The 23,230-nt window shown below is 42.7% G+C and overlaps 1 protein-coding gene across 1 annotated transcript in view; it reads right to left on the bottom strand.

Annotated features, from left to right (window-relative positions):
- zmynd8 (zinc finger, MYND-type containing 8) overlaps positions 1-21,419 on the bottom strand; it is a 170,478-nt gene extending 149,059 nt beyond the window's left edge. Inside the window, exon 1 of the mRNA XM_060836462.1 lies at positions 21,034-21,419. The gene's annotated coding sequence lies outside the window, so the exon portion shown is untranslated. The remainder of the gene's footprint in view (positions 1-21,033) is intronic.
- Between the last annotated feature and the right edge of the window lie 1,811 nt (positions 21,420-23,230).

The following is a 23,230-nucleotide window of genomic DNA, read 5'->3' on the forward strand; positions in this document are numbered from 1 at the left end:
GTGCACAATCTTCCCCATCTGCACAATCAAGACATCTGGCCAGGCAGTCAAAGTGTTCTCCTGAAAGGCATTCTTTCTTTCATAAAGGCCAGCTGCATGGTAAAATAATGTTGCAAGTTAAATGATGGCAAAGTGAACACCCATGTCCACAGAGGGTTCTAAAATGACAAATGTGGTGCTGTGGGAGGGTGCTGAGAGTTGGGAGACTTTGGAATCACTTTAGTGCTACCCTCAAAGAAACAGGTGTCAGTAGCCAGGGAGGGCAACTGCAGAGTTAGACATGTGAGCCTGGCAACAACATCACAAGAAATCTCATACCTTACATATGTGGTCAAGTGGTCAAGAGATCAAGGTCAATTACTACATATACATGCTGCTCAACATACCGCCCTTTCATCCCCTGAAAATCATAACACATGTTTAACAATCAAATACTTCACTTCATCCAATACTTCACATATCATCCAAATTGCCAATTCTCATATCGACTTCATGGCTTCAAATTTCTTCAGTTAATCATCTGTATTTTGCAAATCACAGAAGCAACTTTACAGTAGAACTCACAGGGAACAAGAACACCTGAATCTCCTGTGTTCTTTGGAGGGGACGGTTGTTCACATCCTTTGGGTGACTCTGGTAGGGCCTATGGCATCTGGTGTTACTGAGAGGATTTTCCAAGGAGGATTAAAATTAACACCAATCAACTTCCAATCCAGCCTAATTCTGCTGTCTGTCAAGACAAGCAAGTTGCTGACGGCATAGTCAGGCGGCACAGTGGTTCAATGGTTAACACAGCTGCCTCACAAAGCCAGGGACCCTGCTGAGATTCCACCTTGGGTGTCTTTGTGAAATTTACACATTCTCCCTTTGTCTGTGTGGATTTTCTCTAGGTGCTCTGTTTCCTCCCACAGTCCAAGTATGTGCAAGTTAGGTGGATTGGTCATAGTATACACGGGATTATAAGGTTAGGGTGGCAGCCTGGGTCTGGGTGGGATGCTCGTCAGAGGGTCAGTGCAGATTCAATGGGCTGAATGGCCTCTTTCCACACTGTAGGGATTCCATCCCCTTACTTCCCTCCCACTAAATTTCCTTTCTAGGCACCTGACAGAGATACTGAAGAACTGTTGCCTTCAGTAGTCAAAGGAGAAAGATACTTGCAGCTACCTAGTCCAATAATGGCACGGAATGTATTTGGAGTTTTTAGGGTTGGGATTAACACATTGTGAAACATGCGTGCATTCATGCATTGCAGAAGGCAAGGTACAAACATCTGTTCATTTGTCAGTTCACCAGAAAGCCAGTCTCAGACTAATGTGGAAAATGTAGATATGAACCTTAGTGGATGAGCTCACAGGAGACCAAGAGTGGGAAAGCACTGTGATGCTGGGTGCATAGATGGGCTGCCTTGAGTCTTCCCATGAATGTGCTGCTAAACAAGCCAACCACTCAATCTGCACCAGGTAAGGCCAAAGACAGATAACCAACCAGGAGTCAGGCAACTGTTGACAAAGGTATCAAGTATTTTCTAAAACCCAACACAATACTCGAGGTGCGGACTCACCAATGTCCTGTATAATTGCAACATATTTCCCAACTTCTCTACTCAATACCCTGACTGATGAAGGCCAGTATGCCAAAAGCTTTCTTCACTTCCCTGTCTACCTGTGACTCCACTTTCAGAGAACTGTGAACCTGAACTCCAAGATCCCACTGTTCCATTAATTAAGGACCTAGCATTCACCATGAAACTCCTACCTTGATTTGACTTTCCAAAATGCAAGACATCACGCCTATTTATATTAATATAGAACATAGAACATAGAAAAATACAGCACAGTACAGGCCCTTCGGCCCTCAATGTTGCGCCGACCGAATCCTACCTAAACTACACTAGCCCAATAACTTCCAAATGCCTATCCAATGCCCACTTAAATGACCATAAAGAGGGAGAGTTCACCACTGCTACTGGCAGGGCATTCCATGAACTCACAACCCGCTGTGTAAAGAATCTACCCCTAACATCTGTCCTATACCTTCCACCCCTTAATTTAAAGCTGTGTCCCCTTGTAACAGCTGACTCCATTAGCGGTAAAAGGTTCTCAGTGTCTACCCTATCTAAACCCCTAATCATCTTGTACACCTCTATCAAATCTCCCCTAAACCTTCTTTCCTCCAATGAGAACAGCCCCAAGTGCCTCAGTCTTTCCTCATACGATTTTCCTACCATACCAGACAACATCCTGGTAAACCTCCTCTGCACTCGTTCCAATGCCTCCACATCCTTCCTATAGTATGGCGACCAAAACTGCACACAATACTCCAGATGAGGCCGCACCAGAGTCTTATACAACTGCAACATGACCTCAGGACTCCGGAACTCAATTCCTCTGCCAATAAAGCCCAGTACACCATATGCCTTCCTCACAGCACTATTTACCTGGGTGGCAACTTTCAGAGATCTGTGTACATGGACACCAAGATCCCTCTGCTCATCCACACTACCAAGTAGCCTACCATTAGCCCAGTAATCCATCTTCTTGTTACTCCTACCAAAGTGAATGACTTCACACTTAGCTACATTGAATTCCATTTGCCACCTTTCTGCCCAGCTTTGCAACTTGTCTGTAACCTGCCACATCCTTCCTCACTATCCACAACTCCACCGACTTTTGTGTCATCCGCAAACTTACTCACCCAGCTTTCAAGCCCCTCCTCTAGATCATTTATAAAGATAACAAAAAGCAATGGTCCCAAAACAGATCCTTGAGGTACACCGCTAGTAACTGCACTCCAAGATGAACCTATACCATCAACTACTACCCTCTGTCTCCTTCCAGCCAGCCAATTTCTAATCCAAACCTCTAATGCACCCTCAATGCCATACCTCCGTAGTTTTTGCATTAGCCTACCATGTGGTACCTTATTGAACGCCTTACTAAAATCCATATACACAACATCTACTGCTTTACCCTCGTCCACCTCCTTAGTCACCTGCTCAAAGAACTCAATAAGGTTTGTGAGGCACGATCTGCCCTTCACAAAACCATGCTGACTATCCTTGATCACGTTATTCCTATCCAGATGTTCATAAATCTTATCCCTTACAAGTTTCATTTGCCATTTCTTGGCCCACTTCCCCAGCTGATCAAGGTCCTGCTGCAATTTCTGATAACTTTCCTCACTCATATTTTAGTGTCATCAGTAAACTTACTAATCATGTCTTGGAAATTCTCATCCAAATCATTGATATAGATAACAAACAGTAATGGGCCCAGCACTGACACCTGAGGCACTCCATTAGTTACAGGCCTCCAGTCCAACAAGCATCCTTCCACTATTACCCTCTGCTTCCTACCGTCAAGCCAATTTTGTATCCAATTTCCAGCTTATCCTGAATTCATGCGATCTAACCTTCCAGAGCAGCCCACCATGTGGAACCTTATCAAAGACCTTACTGAAATTCATTTTGACTACATCTACCACCCTTCCCTCGTCAACCTTCTTGGTCACTTCATCAAAGTCTCCAACAAATTTGCAAGGAACGATCTCCCACTCACAAAGCCATGCTGACTACTCCTCATCAAATTCTGTCTTTCCAAATGCATGTACATCTTATCCCTCAGAATCTTCACAAGTCACTTATCTACACAGATGTTAAGCTTATTGGTCTATAGCTCCCAAGCTTTTCTTTGCAGCCCTTCTTGAATAATAATATAAAATTCGCTACCCTCCAGTCTTCTGGGACCTCACCCGTGGCTAACAAAGATGTAAAAATATCAGCCAAGGCTCCTGCAATTACTTCTTTAGCCTCTTGCAGTGATCTTGGATATACTTGGTCAGGACCAGAACATTTATCCACCTTCATCCATTCTGATACATCCAGCGATATGGACAGTCCCCAAGATAACCCCACTACCTTCCCCAAGTTCTCAAGTCTTTGTCTCTTCCACCGTGTTAAACACGGAGGAGAAATATTGATTGAGAACCTTGCCCATCTCCTGCAGTTCTACACATACATGTCCAATTTGGTCCTTGAGGGACCATATGTTCTCTCTATTCTTTTTCCTTTAAGACACTTAAAGTACCTCTTTGGATTCACCCTAACCTTCACTGGCAAGGTTATCTTGTGTCTCCTTTTTGCCCTTCTGATTTCCTTCTTCAGTAAACCCCTTTATTCCCTCCATACCTCTAGGGATTACCTTGATCCCAGCTGTCTCTATCTGAGCCATGCCTCTTTTTTTCTGATCAAAGCCTCATTCTCTTGTCATCCAGGGTTCCCTATTCCTGTTAACCTTACCCTTCACCCTCACAGGAACAGATAGACCTTGAACTCTAGCTCTCTCACTTTTAAAGGCCTCCAACTTGCCAGAGGTCTCTTTGCCTGAAAACAAACTACTCCAATCAACCCCAGCAAGCTCCAGTCTAATTCCATCAAAATTTGCCTTGCCCCAGTTTAGAACTTGAACCTGTGGACCAGTTTTGTCCCTTTCCATAACTATTATAAAATTAATAGAACTATAGTCACTGGCCCGAAAATGCTCCCCAACTGTCACTTCTGTCACCTGTCCTGCTCTATTTCCCAAGAGAAGATCAAATATTGCCCCTGTAGGACCCTATATATACTGCTTGAGGAAACTTTTCCTGAACACACTGAACAAATTCCACCCCATCTAATCCCTTAATGTCCCTTAATGCTCTGGCAGCTGTAGTCTATGATAGGAAAATTAAAATCCTCTACTAAGACACTCCTATTGCTCCTGCAAGTCTCCCCAGTCTCCCAGCTTATTTGTTCCTCTAATTTCCATTGACTATTTGGGGCCTATAGTACAACCCCAAAAACGTCACCGTCCTCTTGCTATTTCTTAGCTCCACCTAAAAAGCCTCACTGGATGATCCTTCAGTTATTTAATCTCTGACACCTGCTGTGATACTCGCCCTATTAAAAAATGCAACTCCCCCTCCCCTCCTTCCATCACCTCTGCCCGCCTAAAGCACCTGTACCCTTGCACATTAACCTGCCAGGCCTGTCCCTCCCTTAGCCATGTTTCGGTCAGGGGGTGAGCTACTTGCCACAGTATTCCTAGCCTTTGATCTGCTCTTGTGTCCTCTTGTGTTTTATGTGATCAATCTGGCTGAGGTTCTGGTCAATGATAACTTCCAGGATGTTGATATTGGGGATTCAGTGATGGTAACACCATTGAATGTCAAGGGGTGGTGATTAAACTTATTGCAGATGGTCATTGCCTGGCATTTGTATGGCTTGAATGTTACTTGTTATTTGTCAACCCAAGCCTTGGTATTGTCCAGATCTTGTTGCGTTTGAACATGGACTGCTTCAGGATCTGAGGAGTTGCAAATAGTGTTGAACATCATGCAATCATCTGCAAACATCTGCAATTCTGACTTTGTGATGGAGGAAAGGTCATTGATGAAGCAGCTGAGGATGGTTGGGCCTAGGATGCAACCATGAGGAACTCTTGCAGAGATGTCCAGGAACTAGATGATTGACCTTCAACAACCACAACCATACCATTGTGTCAGGTTTGATTGTAACCAGCCGAGAGTTTGACCCCTGATAGCCAGTGAGTCCAGTTTTGTGAAGGCTCCTTGTTGCCACACTGTCCAATGTCCAACATGGCCTTGATGTCGAGACCTATCATTCTCATCCCATGTAAAACCCCATACACTTGAAGAAGGTCAGAGAGCTGTGGAAGTTCCACATTAGACATTATAGTGGGTTGGCTAGATTTCACAGAAGAAAACAGCAGCAAACATAATGTCATAATTCCAGATTATCACAGTCCAGGGAAGGATGAACAGTACAAACCAAGGAGTGGCAACTGGAGGAACAACCGCAAGTGATTCAGAAAAAGGCTGGCAGAAATCATGATTCATAAACTAAATGCTAAAGTGCCTTTTTAATCTATCAAGACAATGTAAATGTTTCAGACCAAATTCAATGCATGTATTCCACATTCAGTGACATATAACTATCTTCTTTATTCAAATAACTCACTCCTGTTATTTGGAAAATCAAAGTTAATGAATCAGTCTTTGTTATGTGTGTTTGTTTCCAATGTGCCATGTGAACTGACTGTTAGAACATAAGAATATTAGAAACAGGTGCAGGAGAATACAATACAGAAAGTCAGCCATTCAGCATGATTGTGGCTGATCTCAGGCTTTGAAGTGGATGGGTAGCACGGTGGCACAGTGGTTAGCACTGGTGCCTCACAGTGCCAGAGATCTGGGTTTGCTTTCAGCCTTGGGCGATTGTCTGCGGGGAGTTTGCATGTTCTCCATGTGCTCTAAAACCAGGGCACAGTCCAAAGATGTGCAGATTAAGTGGATTGGCCATGCTAAATTGTCCATGGTGTCCAAGGGATGTGTGGACAAGGCAGATTAGCCACGAGAAATGGGGTGTTATGGGGATATGATAGGGGGCTGTGATTGGATCTGGGTGGTATGAGCTCTGGAGGGTTGGTGCAGATTTGATGGGCAGAAGGGCTTCTCTCCACACTGCAGGGATTCTATCACTTTACTGACTGCTTCCCAAATCTCACTGTACCTAAAAAGAACAAAATCTCTCTATTCGCTGATGATGCATCAATTCCAACAATTTATAATATTTTCAGAAACAAAATTTAATTTTTAATCCAATCCTCAGGCCCTCTTGTGATTGTCATTTGTCTCTCTGATCACAATTCCTGGGCAGGATCTTCACCATAGGCTTTGCAAACCCAATGTCAGAGTGAAATCAGGGTCAGAGCCTGTGAATAAGTTTCCCCAAATTGGTCAATTACAGAATAGAGGGCAGTTTCTCCATCAAATTAAAGACAGTGGGTGGGCTCTCAAAGTTACAGCTCTAGTAGAAGGTCCTCTAGCACTAATGAAACAGAACTTTGCCCTTTCAGCTAAGAGAAAGAAGAGGGCATTTCAAGATGAAGGCACCTTTTCACCATCTTCCTAATTTTTGAAATTAAAAAGAATTCTCAGCCCCGTAAATGGGCATCAAAACCTGCACAAAGCATTGCTGGAGCCACCTCTCCACCAACGCCCCTAAAAGGTCTCAGGGGTTTGGGAATACGACTAGGAGATTTCAGTCAGCCTGAGGCAACAGGCATGATTTGGCCATCAGTGATCATTAAATGGCTACCAGCTTCTTGCATGGTTTGTTTTCTGTATACCATGTGAACTTACTATTATTATTGCCAATTTCCTTTTGTCTGAACAAACTGCTTTCAGGCTGTTGAAATGCAGCTGATCTGAACTTGGTAATCTAAAAAAACAGCAGATTGCCAGAAGGCCTGGGTTCAAGTCCCACCTGTTCCAGAGGTGTATAATAACATGTCTGAACAGGCTGATTAAAAAATGAGCAGAACTGCGCCAATAATAATGTCAGCATATATTCTCCCTCAATGATCATCTGTTAATTGTACAGTCATTTACAATCATATTTTAGTGACTAAAATCCTGCTGTCAGCACTATTGATAATTTCAGGAAGACTTCAACTTCAAAGACAGCCAAACCATTAAAATAAGTGATCTGTATAAGGCAACAACTGCTGATTTGGAACAATGTTAGAGTGGAAAAGCACAGCAGGTCAGGCAGCATCCAAGGAGCAGGAAAATCGATGTTTTGGGCAAAAGCCCTTCATCAGGAATGAGGCTGGAAGCCTTGGGGGTGGAGAGAAAAATGGGAGGGGGTGGGGCTGGGGGAATGTTGTTGAGAGTGCAATAGGTGGATGGGGGTGGGGATGAAGCTGATAGGTCAGAGAGGAGGGTGGGGCGGATAGGTGGGAAGAAAGATTGGCAGGTGGGACAGGTCATGAGGACGGTGCTGACCTGGATGGTTGGAACTAGGGTAAGCAGGGGGAGGGGAAATGAGGAAACTGGTGAAGTTCATGTTGATGCCATGGGGTTGAAAGGTCCAAAGGGGGAAGATGAGGCGTTCTTCCTCCAGGTGTTGGGTGGTGAGGGAGTGGCCTTGGAGGAGGCCCAGGACCTGCATATTCTCGGCAGAGTGGGAGGGGGAGTTGAAATGTTCGGCCATGGGGTAGTGGGGTTGATTGGTGCGGGTGTCCTGGAAATGTTCTCTGAAGTGCTGTGCGAGAAAGCATCCAGTCTCTCTGATGTAGAGGAGCCCGCATCGGGAGCAACGGATACAATAAATGACGTGTGTGAAAGTGCAGGTGAAACTCTGATGAATGTGGAAGGCTCCTTTCGGGCCTTGGACAGAGGTGAGGAGGGAGGTGTGGGCGTAGGTTTTGCAATTCCTATGTTGGCAGGGCAAGGTGCCAGGGGAGGAGGGTGGGTTATTCGGGGGGGGGGGGGGCATGGACCTGACCAGGTAGTAGAGGAAGGAAAGGTCTTTGTGGAAAGTGATAGGGGTGGGGAGGGAAATATATCCCTGGTGGTGGGGTTGGTTTAAAGTTGGCGGATGATGTGATTTATGCAGAGGTTGGTGGGGTGGAAGGTGAGTACCGGGGGAGTGAGGGACAGGGGTTCTGGCGTTGTTGCGGTTGGAGGGGTGGGATCGAGGGCGGAGGTGTGGGATGTGGATGGGATGCGTGGGGATTGTTGCCAGTGTAACTCCGGAAGATGGACTGTTCTACATAGCCGACAAAGAGACAGGCATAGCTGGAGCCCATGTGGGTACACATGGGCACCCTTTTCATCTGGAGGAAGTGGGAGGATTTGGAGGAGAAATTGTTGACCAGTTCAGCCAAATGAATAAGAGTGTCAGTGGAAGTGTACTGGTGGGGACTTCAGGAGAGGAAGAACCAGAGGGCTTAGAGGCCCTGGTCTTGGTGGATGGAGGTGGAGAGGGACTAGATGTCCATGGTGAAGATGAGGCGTTGGGGCCTTGGAGCAGGTGGAGTGTGTGGATGATGTCCCAAGTGTATATGGGAAGTTTGTGGACCAGGAGAGATAGGACAGTAAGAAATTGGTGGGGCAGATGCAGGCTGAGACGATGGGTCGGCCAGGCAAGTTCAGGAACCCCGCACTGCCCAATTGTTCACCAACACATTCCACCCTGACCTTCAGTTCACTAGGACCATCTCTGACACCTCCCTCACCTTCCTGGGCCTCTCCACCTCCATTAATGATGACTGACTCAACACTGATATTTTTTACAAACTCACTGACTCCCACAGCTACCTGGATTACACCTCCTCCCACCCTACATCCTGCAAAAATGCTATCCCCATATTCCCAATTCCTCCGCCTTTGCCCCATCCAGTTCCACCACAGAACACATCAGATGGCCTCCTTCTTTAAAGACCACAATTTCCTCTCCGACATGGTTGAAGATGCCCTCCACGCATCTCATCCACATCCCGCACCTCAACCCTCGAACCCCACCCCTCCAACCGCAACAAGGACAGAACCCCGTGGTACTCACCTTTCACCCCACCAATGTCCACATAAATTGCATCATCCGTTGGCATTTCCGTCACCTTTAAACGGACCCCACCACCAGGGATATATTTCCCTCCTCACCCCTATCTGCTTTCTACAAGACCGTTCCCTCTGCGACTACATGGTCAGGTCCACGCTCCCGAACAGCCTACTCTCCTCTCCTGGCACCTTGCTCTGCCACCGCAGGAATTGCAAAACCTGTGCCCACACCTCCCCCCTTCACCTCCGTCCAAGATCCCAAAGAAGCCTTCCACATCTATCAGAGTTTCAACTGCACTTCCACACATGTCATTTATTGTATCCGTTGCTCCCAATATGGTCTCCTCTACATTGGATGGTGCTGAGCTGGAAAGTTGGAACAAGGGAGACTGATACCTTCTCGCAGAGTACTTCAGAGAACAACTCAGGGACGCCCGCATTAATTAACTCCACCACCCCTGGCCGAACCTTTCCACTCCCCCTCCCACTTTGTCGAGAACATGTACACCCTGGGCCTCCTTTGTCACCACTCCCACACCAGCCAACGGAAGAACGCCTCATCTTCCCCCTTGGGACCCTTCAACCCCATGGCATCAATGTGAACTTCACTAGTTTCCTTTTCCTCTTCCCCTCCCCCCACCTTACCCCAGTTTCAACATTCTGGGCTCAGTACCATCCACATGATCTGTCCAACCTGCCAATCTTCCTTCCCACCTATCTGCTCCACCCTCCTCTCCAGTGTATCACCTTTACCCCCACCTGCATCCACCTAATGCACTATCACCCCCCACTCCCATTTATCTCTCCACACCCGAGGCTCCCAGCCTCATTCCTGATGAAGGGCTTTTGCCCAAAATGTCGACTTTCCTGCTCCTCAGATGCTGTCTGACCTGCTATGCTTTTCCAGCACCACTCTAACTTGACTCTAATCTCCAGCGTCTGCAGTACCCACCTCCACTGATTTGGAGCAACAGCAAAAGCCTAACTAATAAAAACCAAAACCAAAACAGAAATTGCTGGGAAAACTCAGCAGGCTTGGCAGAATCTATGGAGAGAAAGCAGAGTTAATGTTTTGGGTCTAGTGACCCTTCAAGTTCTGACTTGAAATGTTAACCCAAAATGTTAACTCTGTTTTCTCTGCTCACACCTACTGAGATTTCCCAGCAATTTCTATTTTTGTTTCTGATTTGCAGCATCCGCAGTTCTTTGAGCTTTTTTTTCAGCCGAGCTATAAATTTTAGGCTGGGAGTTATTCAAGTTCACAATACAATGTCAGGATGCTCACTGCTGCTAGGAGACTGTTAAACCGACTGCTTCAGCCAACAATGGATAAGTTGCTGTTCAACCACTGCAGATAACATACTCTTCAAATGGATATGATAATCCAGAGATCAGCTTACAATAAAAAAATCAGTAATAACACAAATGTGATTATAGCAAAATATTTTCTGTATAAACTAGACCATTTATTGTATTGCAAGAACTGAAAAAGTCACTGTTATGTTTTGTTTCACTGAACACGGGCCTTGTTGGCCGGGCAATAAATAATTGCTGATCCCTAACTGTCCTTCAGAAGGTGACGGTGAGTCAAATCTTTGAATCACTATAGTCCATATGGTCTATGAACAGTGATATAGTTCTAAGTCAGGATGGTGTGGCTTAAAAGGGAACTTGCAGGTAGTGCTGTTCCAATTAATATGCTGCCGTTGTCCTTCTGGTGGTAGAGGTCATAGGTTTAAAAGGTGCTATTTAAGGAGTCCTGATGAGTTGGTATAGTACATCTTGTAGGTAGTACGTATTGCTGCTATTGTGCATTGGTGGTGTAGGATAAGTGCATATTTAAGGTGATGGATGGGATGTCAATCAAGTGGAATGCTTTGTTCTGCTTGATGTCAAACATAAGTATAAATACCACCATTTCCCAGGCTAGCAGCAAATCATATTTCAGACTTGTGCCTTATATATAGTGGACAGATGTTGGGGAGTCTCATTGGTGATCTACTAACCTTCAATATGGGGACATGGTATCATTGCCAGACTAGTAATTTGAAAATCAATGTAATGTTCTGTGGATCAGGGTTCAATTCCTTCCAAGGCAGATGGTGGAGTTCGAACTTAATTTTAAAAAAACTGGAAGAGTCTAAAGAAGACAATGAAACCATTATTGTAAAACCCACCTGGTTCACCAATGTCCTTTATGAAAGGAAACCACCATCCTTACCTGATCTGGCCTACATGTGATTCCAGACCCACAGTAAAGTGGCTAACTCTTTACTGCAATTATCTGGGCAATTAGGGATGGGCAACAAATGTTGGTCTAGCCAGTGATGTCCACAATCCCATAAATGAATTTTTAAAAATCCAAATTTCTGACTTGCTTTTGTGTTTATATGGCTTGTCCATTCTGTTTCTGGTCAATAGTAACTCCAAGATATTGATAGTGGTAATATTCTTTATTCATAATGGAGTTGCTATTAAATGTCAAGAGGACATTGTTGGAATCTTGTTGGAGGTGATCATTACCTGGCATTTTTGAGATGCAAATAATACCTTCCACTTAACAGTTCAAGCCTGAATGCTGTCCAGACCTTGGAAGCATACGATTTTTTTGAAGACTTAACAAAGCAGACTGAGGAGTGCAGAATGGTGTACATGGTTTGATATAGACTTCAGCAAGGCATTCAATAAGGTTCGTCACGGTAAGCTGGTTAGCAAGGTTAGGTAACATGGAATACAGAGAGAACCAGCCATTTGGATACAGAGCTGACTCAAACATAAAACACTGAAGGTGGTGGCGGAATGTTGCTTTTCAGATTGGAGGCCTGTGACCAGTGGTGTGCCACAAGGATTGGTGTTGGATCCACTGCTCTTTGTCATTTATATAAATGACTTGGATGTGAACATAGGAGGTATCTTTGTAAGTTTGCATATGACATGAAAATTGGAGGTATAGTGGACAGCGAAGAAGGTTACCTCAGAGTACAATGGGATCTTGATCAAATGGGCCAATGGGCCAAGGAGTGGCAGATGGAGTTTAGATTAGATAAATGTGAGGTGCTGCATTTTGGAAAGGCAAACCAGAGCAGGACTTATGAACTTAATGGTAAGGTCCGGTGGAGTATTGCTGAACAAAGATACTTTGGAGTGCAGGTTTATAATTCCTTGAAAGTGGAGTCCCAGGCAGGCAGGATGTGAAGATGATGTTTGGTATACTTGCCTTTATTGGTCAGTGCACTGAGTGTATGTTGTGGCTGTACAGAACATTGGTTAGGCCACTTTTGGAATACTGTAAGTAATTCTGGTCTCCCTGCTATAGGAAGGATGCTGTGAGACTTGAAAGGGTTCAGAAAAGATTTACAAGGACTTTGCCAGGGTTGGAGGATTTGAGCTATAGGGAGAGGTTGAGTAGGCTGGGGCTATTTTCTCTGGAGCGTGGAGGTTTATTAAATCATGAGGGGCATAGATAGGGTCAATAGCCAAGGTCTTTTCCCTGGAGTGGGGGATTCCAAAACTGGAGGACATAATTTTAAGGTGAATGGAGAAAGATTTAAAAGGGACCTAAGGGGCAACCTTTTCATGCAGAGGGTGGAGCAAGTACAGAGTGAGCTACCAGAGGAAGTGGTGGACAAGTATAATTATAAAATTTAAAAGGCATCTGGATGGGTATATGAACAGGAATGGTTTATGGGGATATGGGGCAAATACTGGCAAATGTGCCAGACCTGCTGGGTTTCTGCAGCACTTTCTGTTTTTAGTTCAGATCTCTATACCTCTAGTATTGTTTTATTTTCTTCCAACTCTTGCTTCTGAAGATATTGGCTAGGTACTGGTCATCTTCAAGTATTTCATCTAAGAATATTCTCAAAATTCAAACTAAAATACTATTGATAGACGACTCAGCTATAACTGCGTCATGACCATGCCCAACTCTCTCCTCACCTGACATTCACACACATGCACAGAAGTGACTGAATAGTAAATCAGCAGTTGGAATTGTGGCTGATTCCCCTTCTCTCCCTTGTCTGAAGCTAAGTTGTAATACTCCATATACTTTATCATTAAGCTCAGCTCACTCAATGTGGAAAGACACATTAGCACATCAAAACTCCACTGCACAAAAGGCTAACCTATATGCTTATTTTCAGACTACCTTTTCAACAACAATTCAGCATGGACAGATTTTGTTAGTACTTTCATTTTTCAGATTTCCTCAATATTGGGATCTTTATATCTCATACCACCCTCTGTTAAGACACAGACAGATGGTTAGCTTCTTGTCCTTTGTATGCCTTACCACAGATTATGTTTTCAAGTACATCTTAATCTTGCTTCCTTTTCCGATCAAAGACCTCTGGCCTGTGCATTTTTATATAATGACATAGCCATGATTACAGGGTGTGGTATAATTTACTGCACATTTGTGACTCCAAACTGATATAGAACTGAAATAACTCCACAGAAGCTGATATCTCGTCACCAAGTCACCATTTATTTACATTCGCATAGTACGTGACACTAACTCAGTCAGCTTAGAGCAGGATCTGAGAATAAAGAGAACACCTGACATTCCTTTATATATCTCTCAGCCAGGGCTCCCTGATTAGACTGGGTTAACAGCCCCTATCAGGGAACTCATATTTTAAGATGTCCATCTGGCTGATCTTGTTCCAATCATTACAGGAACAACACTAGTGATGTTATCATGTTAATGTACCATAGTGAAAAGCTACTAGATAATTTGCCATTGAAAATAATTTAATTGTCAAGGTCTAGATGTAGAAAGAAAGTATAGATGCAACCATTTCTTGATGAATATATTTTACCTCTAGTGTGAGTTCACGCCATACATTATAAAAGCAAATACCGTTCCTGGAACAGCTTGTCACTCAGCGAATATTCCAAGATTAGCATCCCCTGCACCAGAGTGCACTGGCAAGCACCAATGGGTCAAAGCTAACCAGGGGTGAATTGGTGTCCTGTTTATGGTCAATGTCTTGGAGGACGGGGTGACACACAGGTTGAATTTCTTCATCCTCCCCACCAAGAACCAGCAGTGGAGGCCATAACACCAGACCATGCCAGCTCTCCAAGGTTGCTGTCCAGAATAAAGCAGTCTCTTGACTTTCTAGAGGAATACATAGTAATATAGGAAGAAAGTCAAAAGCATTCTTCCACATATCTGGAGATATGTGTAAGTACAACCGTCTTCTGTCCAACAGCTCACACTCACTCTCTGATACTGGACAACTTCCCACTAAGTTTCATGCACTACCACTCTCACTGTTGCCACACTCACTCACTCACTGTCAACACCCTAATTCAAGACACCACTAACCCTGCATATCCTCTGTACTGCCTACTCAGTCAGTCAGGGCACCTTCAAATCTGTGCCAATAGTAATAGCTGTGTGACTCAGTTTTGTCTTCTGCAATATCTGCCTCTCTATCATTAAATAGATCATATCATATTGGTCATGCAATAGGTTAGAAAGTGTCAAGACAGGTGGTGTGCTGCCTGTCATTCAGCTTCTTACCTCTTATAAGGAGAGGATCCTGACTCTGAGCTTTCCAACAGGGCCTGGACTAGAATAAGAGAGTGCTCTTGACTTCTTACTGTGTGCCGGGAACCCCTGAGCAAAGACTATCCTCCTTGACTTGACTGAGGTCTGCTGACAACTATCACAAGCTTCCTGGTTTTGTGTTCTGTGCTAAACCCACAGCAACAACATCCACAGCAGTAATATGTCCCTTGTGGCTCGGACTGAGGAGGCAAAGTGGAAAAAGGCAAGGCAGAGCATTTTAACAATTCTGTGAGTATTCGGGTAGGAGCAAAATGACCAAATGCTATAACAGCAATTGAGGAGGCCAGTGATGCAGACTGGTAGATCACGGGCTGGATGGGTATCTCTGAGTGCTCTTGGGTAACAAATCAGAAAGAGTGCATATTAGCTCATTCCTTACTATCAGCGACTGGTTAGATCCTGTATCTCTCAAAATTATAACTTCTTGTCCTTCTGCCCCTGTTCTTTCTGAGTAAACTTTACCCACAGAGGAAAATTCTTTGTTGAGATCAGATACAACTCGATACCCAGCCGCTGTCTAGGCTAAGCACTCTCCTGTAGCTCCTTAGCTCTGCTTGGGGTCTTCTTTACTACCTTCATTAATGCCACTGGCTTAGCTTCTTTCACCCCATGTTTTTCCACAGTGCCTTTCTTTAATGACCAGCATTTCACATTGGAGACATCTGAGGCCTTTCACCTATCTTCAACATTATAATAATAGTTGCCAGTGTTGCCTGGGGTGCAGAATTAACTTGCAGAAATGTCCTGTAAGTAGATCACAGATGTCCTTCGAGGCTGGCACATGTCTCATGCCAATGTCTGAGGGCCCATGTGGCCAGTGCCCATAAAACGTGTCCTGAGATGTTGGTGCTTGGTTTCCAACATGGAGGTAATTTGAAGCAAGCAGCAAGTGTTTGTTCTGGTTTCCCTACTGTGTCTTCCCCATGTTTATCTTATTTTGAAAGATTAGTAATATGGGATACTGAATAATAATCAGGTGAGTAATAACAAGGTGATTATCCAGTGTTAATCCTAGTCAATTTGCACCTTACTACTGCCTAGCAAGAATCCTGTCACAATGCTTATGAAAAGTATAAAAGATGGCATGAGTCACTCCCAACACAAGTTGGGTCACGCTGCATTTGCATCCAATTCTACCATACATTTTGTTAAAGCCCATGTCTTTCAGACCCTTAGAGATTTCTGCCAATTGAGTTTGTAGACTTCTTAAATTAGATGCAAATAGAAATGTGCCACAAAGAAAATTTGGCAAAACAATTACCCCAACAGCAATAATTACTATTTGTGAACTAACTCCACAGAGGCCAGTATCCCATCACCAAGTCACCCTTTCTTTACATGTGCATATTATCTGATACTGACTCAGCTCCATCAGAGTGAGCAGAACCCCGGACACTCCTTCTTTTAAATTTTGTTGTTCTTTCTTATAGTGACGACACTATTGAGCAAATAATTTCATTCAATATTTCCACCACCAGGAAAAGCACCCACATGATCAGGGAACCAGTAACAAGGAAGGCCCAATGGGACAATGCCAATATGAAATAAATGGTGAAGGGAGAGGATAGGAATTAAATCAAAGTCGAGTTGGAAACACCCCAGCTCATATCTGTCAGCCAGGACTCCCTGATTGGACAAGATTAATGGCCCCAATCACGGAACTCATATTTTATGAGGTCCACCTGGCTAACCCCATTACAATCACTACAATTTGCATTTTGTCACAATTTATGATCTCTTTGATATCATGTACCGACTCTTCTTCTTCACATAAAAAGTAATGGAATTCATTTATCACAGTCTTACAGCATAATCTTTAAGACAGAATTGTGCGCATCTTGACAACTATAGTGAATAATAATATCCAAATAACTGGGAAATGTCCAGTGAAGAAATAAATTATTAAAGCAACCAGACAAAAAGATAAATGGTTTTTCAAGGAAGACAGATGTCTCTGGTCTGGCCTATAAGATGGCAAAATGTGTTGTGGTTTAAAACATTGTTTAGGTTAATGATTTTAGTTCCTATATTGACATAAATTAAGAAAACTTGTACTTTCAACATTATGATTAATGATATTTTTGGTAGTGCTGAAGTAGCAAAGTATTTCCTATCCACACAAGTGTCGGTCAGTTGCTGACACACATCAGAGCTGAATTATATAATGGTTATTATGATTCCAGGTAGGATATTCCAAATTGTTAAGCTCCCAGGTGAGGAGGAATCAACTGACTCACCTTCTTTATTCATCCAGCCTCTTGATCGATCCCAACAAAGTTAATTGAAAAGGATCCTTTCTCTGTGGATAGCTTTTGCTCAAACCAAATGAATTTATGTTTTAAAAGAAGCTAATTTAGCTGGGCTTTCTTGAGTTAACAAATTAATGAGTTTGTGTTCCCAAAAGAAAGAAGAAATAATAAAATTAGAAATGTGAGTCCAAAAATAGATAAGCGTCAAAGGATATACAGATCCATCTCCAAAGGTAGCTCATGAAGAGTGGACAGTGGAAACTGATAGTTGAATAGTCAATTTCAAAATTCTTGATTGAAATCCTTTTCTACTATACCCTTTTAAGTGCTTTGCTGGCTAGCTGATTTCTCATACTTAGAGCAGGAAACAGTTACCTGTAATGCCCGGGTATTTAGATAGTGAGTTTTAAACACATTAGTGCTTGAATCTAGACTAGTACCCACAATATTTCAGCTCACCAGCACTCCTTCTTCTTCAAGTACACTCAGATCAGGACTGAACTGGCTTTCAACCTCTGTTCTTATGTGGTCTTGAAAGGGTGAGACACAAAATATGTCTCTTTCTCAGATTGCTGTCTTTTACCTCATCATGCTCACATTCCTAAAGAATAATTGGTATTCAAAGAAGGATGAGTAAAATAAACATTCACTTATCCTCTTTTCCAGTTGTCAATTTGTATGAAGGATGATCAGAGGACATTTCTGAGACTGGAACCAGATAAGATGATAATATTATTTTCTTTTCTATGTAACACGTAACGCTACACCCAAAATTTACTGTGGTAAAACTAGTTTATTTGAGATATGTTTTAACATAGTTGTGCTGCTAGGTGTTTGAAAGCACCCAAGTCTGCTTCCTTAGTTCACCTTTAAGTCAGAAGGTTGCAGGTTTGAGCTGATAACAGAAGTGCAACACTGAGCAACTGTAGTGCTATTTCACCTTTCCAGTGAGCTATTTAATCAAAATACAATCTCCCTTTTAAAGTGGACATAAAATAGTTCATGACACCATTTCAAGATCAGAGAAATTCCTCTGGTGTCCAAGAAAATGTATCCCTTCACCCACAAAGTACATTAACTAATCAGGTCAAATGGCTATTTGAGGGGGGTTGGTGTTCATAAATTGCCACTGCACATAACTAGAAAAACAAAATGACTACACTTTAATTTTTCTCTCTTCTGGATCTGATAAACATGTAACACAGAAATAAGATTAAAGTGAGTTCCTCTGGATCCAAAATAAAAGACTGTCCATAAATTGGTACAAATAGTCAGTGAAATGTTCATTTCTTTTAGATAAGCCATAAAATAAAACAATATTGATTTACAACAGTGTTCTCTTCTGACTTAAGTTTAATACACCTCAATGAAACAGAATAAAGGGAACTTTATTCTCCATTATCCCATACCTAAGCTGGGAGCACTTGATTTCACCTCTTGCAGAATAAAATACTAAAGTGCCTTATGATACCCTCACTAATATAATATTCAACAAATAACACCTTCATAAGCTAAAATGCAATCATTGTTGAAAGAAAAATGATAAATCATTCCCTTAAAAAGTTTGAAGGTTCTTTCACACCTGCCCTTTGCTGCCCTACCTTTAATTCCATACTAAATTATTGACTAGATTGTTCCACTGGATTGATCTAACTAACCTAACTAAATTAGGGGCGGCACAGAGGTGAGCACTGCTGCCTCATAGCACCAGGGACCCAGGTTTGATTCCAGCCTCAGGCAACTGTCTGTGTGGAGTTGCACATTTTCCCCATGCCTGTGTGGGTTTCCTTCCGGTGCTCCAGTTTCCTCCCTCAATCCAAAGATGTGCAGGTCAGGTAAATTGGCCATGCTAAATTGCCCAGAGTGTCAGTGGTGAATATAGGGTAGGGGAATGGGTCTGGGTGGGTTACTCTTTGGAGGGTCAGTGTGGACTTGTTGGGCTGAAGGGCCTGTTTCCATACTGTAGGAAATCTAATCATGCTCCTATTGAATTTTAAAGAATACATCTGCCTTTTTCATTTCAGGGACAGTGATTAGAAATCATTTAAAAAACACTATTCCGAACTGAATGTTAAGATTCAAACTGTAAGTTAGCAGGCCAACTTCCTATGCATCATTGCAAAGTTCATATCAATAATTAAAACCAAACTTTGGTTAGAACATGGGGATAAACTGTAGTTTGAATCACAAATTCCCAGAATTGTCACAGTGCAGAAGGAAACTGTTCAACATTTGTCTCTCTGCCAGTCTTTGAAAGCACATCACAACTCCTGTCTTTTCTCCATAACACTCAATGTTATTTGTTAAAATAATCAACTAATAACCTCTAAAACATTTGAATGGAATGGTGAAGTGTATGTGTCCCTTTCAGTGTATGCCCTAATCTGTTTCTCCGTTTAAATAAAAAGTATCGAAAGAACAGCAGATGCTGGAAATTAGAAACAAAAACAGAAATTGCTGAAAAATCTCAGCAGGTCTGACAGCATCTTTGGAAAAAAAATCAGTTAATGTTTTAAGTTCTTTTTAAGAGCTGATGGTGGCTAGGTATTAGTACAGAAGATAGGGTGGGGGAAGGGGGCAAGGGGTAAATGATAGATGGAGTGGGAGGCCAAAGTGAGAGACAATGTGATAACAAGGACCTATGTTCTGTCTGCAAAAAAGACTGTGATCTTCCAGTTACTGCCACTCTAACACACCACCTCTGTCTCTGGCTTGCTGCAATGTTTCAGTGAAGCTTAGCACTAGCTGGAAGAACAGCACTGCATTTTCTGTTTGGGAACTCTACAGCCTTTTGAACTAACAAAGTTAGGGCTTGAGACACCTTCTCCTATGTCCTTAACCCGACCCCTACATACCAGGCCTTTCTATCACATCATCTGCTGTTACACACAACCCATAGCCACTAACAGACCTTGTTAGCAGTCATTCATTCTCCTAGGCTGACCATTATCCACTCCTTTGTCCAACCATTCTTCTCTCTTTGGGCTCCGTCTCCACCGATTATTAACTCCTTACCCCCTAACCGCCCCCCACACCCAACCCCCAGTGAGTGCATAAAAATTAATTTTTGCCTGGCTACCATCAGACTTAAGAAGTTTCACTGGGACAGAAATATTAATTCTAATTTCTCTCCACAGATGCTGCCAGGAGATTTTCCAGCCAGTTCTGTTTTTGCTTTCCTCTTTCTCCATCTCTTTCTTTCTCTTTCCTTCTTGCCAGCTGTGTCTATCTTTCTACCTTTTTTTATCACTTGACTCTTTGGAAAAGGAACTAGTTCAACAATGTCCAGCAATTTCTAGTTAGTCTGCCTTTACTTATTTTTCTTGTCAAAGTAGAACACCACATACCCTTCACATTAAGTTTGCTGACATGTTTATAAGGCAAACTAACAGGAAATATGGCAGCTATGGAAATATGGAATTGAACCAGCATCCTGCAAAAAGTAGAATCTTAAGTGTGTCAGCCACACCACGATGGTAACAGATCCCACAGTTTACAAGTACAAACTTTGTGAATGCTGACAGATGCATGATGGTAAGCTGCAAGATTTGTATGGTTTGTGTTCAATTTAACTGATAAGTTAATTTTGCAGCCACTTGTTTAAAGTCATGAATAAGCAACAGGCAGTCAGGAAGATAAAAAAAATCCATGGGGTTCATTTCAAATGCATAGCCGTAATCATTCAACAATAACAACAGGGCAACACCCGCACTACTGTTGTTCACATAAAAACAGTACCAGAAAATACGTGACATGGCCATTCAGTTCATGTCTCTGTCAAACTTCTGGAAAATAACTCACCTGTTCCCACTCTCCCGACAGTTCCCTTGAGACCTGCATTTCTTTTTTTTCTTTAAATCATTGTCCAACTCTCTCTCAAATCCACAGTTAAACCTGACACGCCCACACTCTCAGGTCATGCATTCCAGATCCTCAACACTCGCTGTTTAACATAGGAACCCTCAAGAATTGCAGCTTTATTTGATGCCGTCCTTCTGACCAAAGTGAATCACTTCACACTTCCTTGCGTGATATTTCACCTGCCACTTATCCTGCTGAATTGAATTTGTTGAAACGTCTGAAAGGAGAACCAACTGAAACTCGGAATGAAGGAGTGAGAATGGGAGAAGTAATGAGTTTTGTACATCCCAGGGGGAACAGGCTTCAGAATCAGCTCATTGTCACCGTTCACACAGCAACATGAAAACAACATTCTCCGATGAAAGACAAACCCAGGTGACAAGAGTGGGAGTGCCAAATAATAGCAGGGTTTAGTTCAAACACAGGAGACTTGTTCAGCCAATGACAGCACCAACTGTGTTTAGGATCAATAAGAAATGAATAGCGATGGGAATAGTGCCACAAGCTGTTGATGTACAACCTTCAACTCCCAAAACTTTTACAGTGAATATTGCTCCTTTATAAGATGCGATTCGCAAAACTCTACACAATCCCCCAGGTATGAACTCACCAGAGCTTTATACAACTGTTGCAAACCTTTGTACCTTTTCTATAATTGCATCTGTAACATCGAATCATAGAGTTGTATAGCAAGGAAACAGACTCTTCAGTCCAACTTGTCCATGCTGACCGGATATCTGAAATTAATCTAATCCCATTTTCCAGCACTTGGGCCATACCTCTCTAAATTCTTCCTATTCATATACCCATCCAGATGCCTTTCAAATGTTATAATTGTACCAGCCTCCATCACTTCCTCTGGCGGCTCATTCCATGCGTGCACCAATCACCCTCTGCATGAAAAAGTCACCCCTTAGGTCCCTTTTAAATCTTTTCCCCTCTAACTTAAACTATGCCCTCTAGTTTTGGACACTCCCACCCCAGGGAAAATACCTTGTCTATTTACCTGAACCTTGCTCCTCGTGATTTTATAAATCTCTATAAGGTCACCCCTCAGCCTCCGACACTCCAGGGAAAATAGCTCCACTCTATCAGCCTCTTCCAATAGCTCAAATGCTCCAATCCGGGCAACTTGCTTGTCAATCTTTTCTGAACTCTTTCAAATTTCACAACATCCTTCCCACAGCAGGGAGACTAGAATTGCATACAGTATTCCAAAAGTGGCTGAAGCAATGTCCTGTACAGCCACAACATGACCTTCCAAATCCTATACTCGATATACTGACCAATAAAGGAAAGCCTATTGAAAGCCTTCTTCACTATCCTATCTACCTGCAAGTCCAATTTCAGGGAACTGTGAACCTGTACTCCAATGTGTCTTTGTTCAGCAACACTCCCCATTACCTTATCATTAAGTGTCTATATCCTGCCATGATTTGCCTGTTGTAGCTTAAGGAAAATTACATTGTATATCCCAACAGGAAGAATGAGTACATGTTCGATCAGAATAAAGATTTTGGAACATATGATTTGAAAACAGTTACATCAATAAGTTTTGTTTAGTCTTCGGAAAATACAAGAGATCTGAGTAAAACTTTTCATGTCAATAGCTTTGGGAAACTTTGTTAATTATTACATTCAGGGTCACAGTTGAAACTCCTGCACCTTTTACAAAAGGGAAATTGGTAATGATTTGAAAGGAAGTGAAATCATGGTTATGGAGAAACAAAAAGAAAGTAAAATTAATTGGAAAGCACTTTGAAAATAATTGGCATACATATATAGTTGTCGAAAGGTCTCCTAAGATCTTGTGCTGTTTAATGATGACATTATTAGATCACCTTGTCTCCAGCATTCCTAATAAGACCAGCCAAATTCCATTTCTGCAATACAAATATTTAAAGCACTGTTTGACCACTAAGGTTATCATTTTAAAAGTTTCTTTTGGATTGCCCAGCACAGTATTTCTGCAATGTAGTGGTGATCACATTTCCTCACATGTTCAAGGTCCTTGGGTTTTGAAACTGAGCAGGAGCATTATTAGTTGTTACCCACGTTTCTTTAAGTAAAAATTGTTGTTGAATGTTAACTGAATACAGTGGTGTACAACTCTATGACAGCCACGTTTCCCAAAGGA

The sequence above is a fragment of the Hemiscyllium ocellatum genome, chromosome 15, assembly GCF_020745735.1.
Source record: "Hemiscyllium ocellatum isolate sHemOce1 chromosome 15, sHemOce1.pat.X.cur, whole genome shotgun sequence".
NCBI lineage: Eukaryota > Metazoa > Chordata > Chondrichthyes > Orectolobiformes > Hemiscylliidae > Hemiscyllium > Hemiscyllium ocellatum.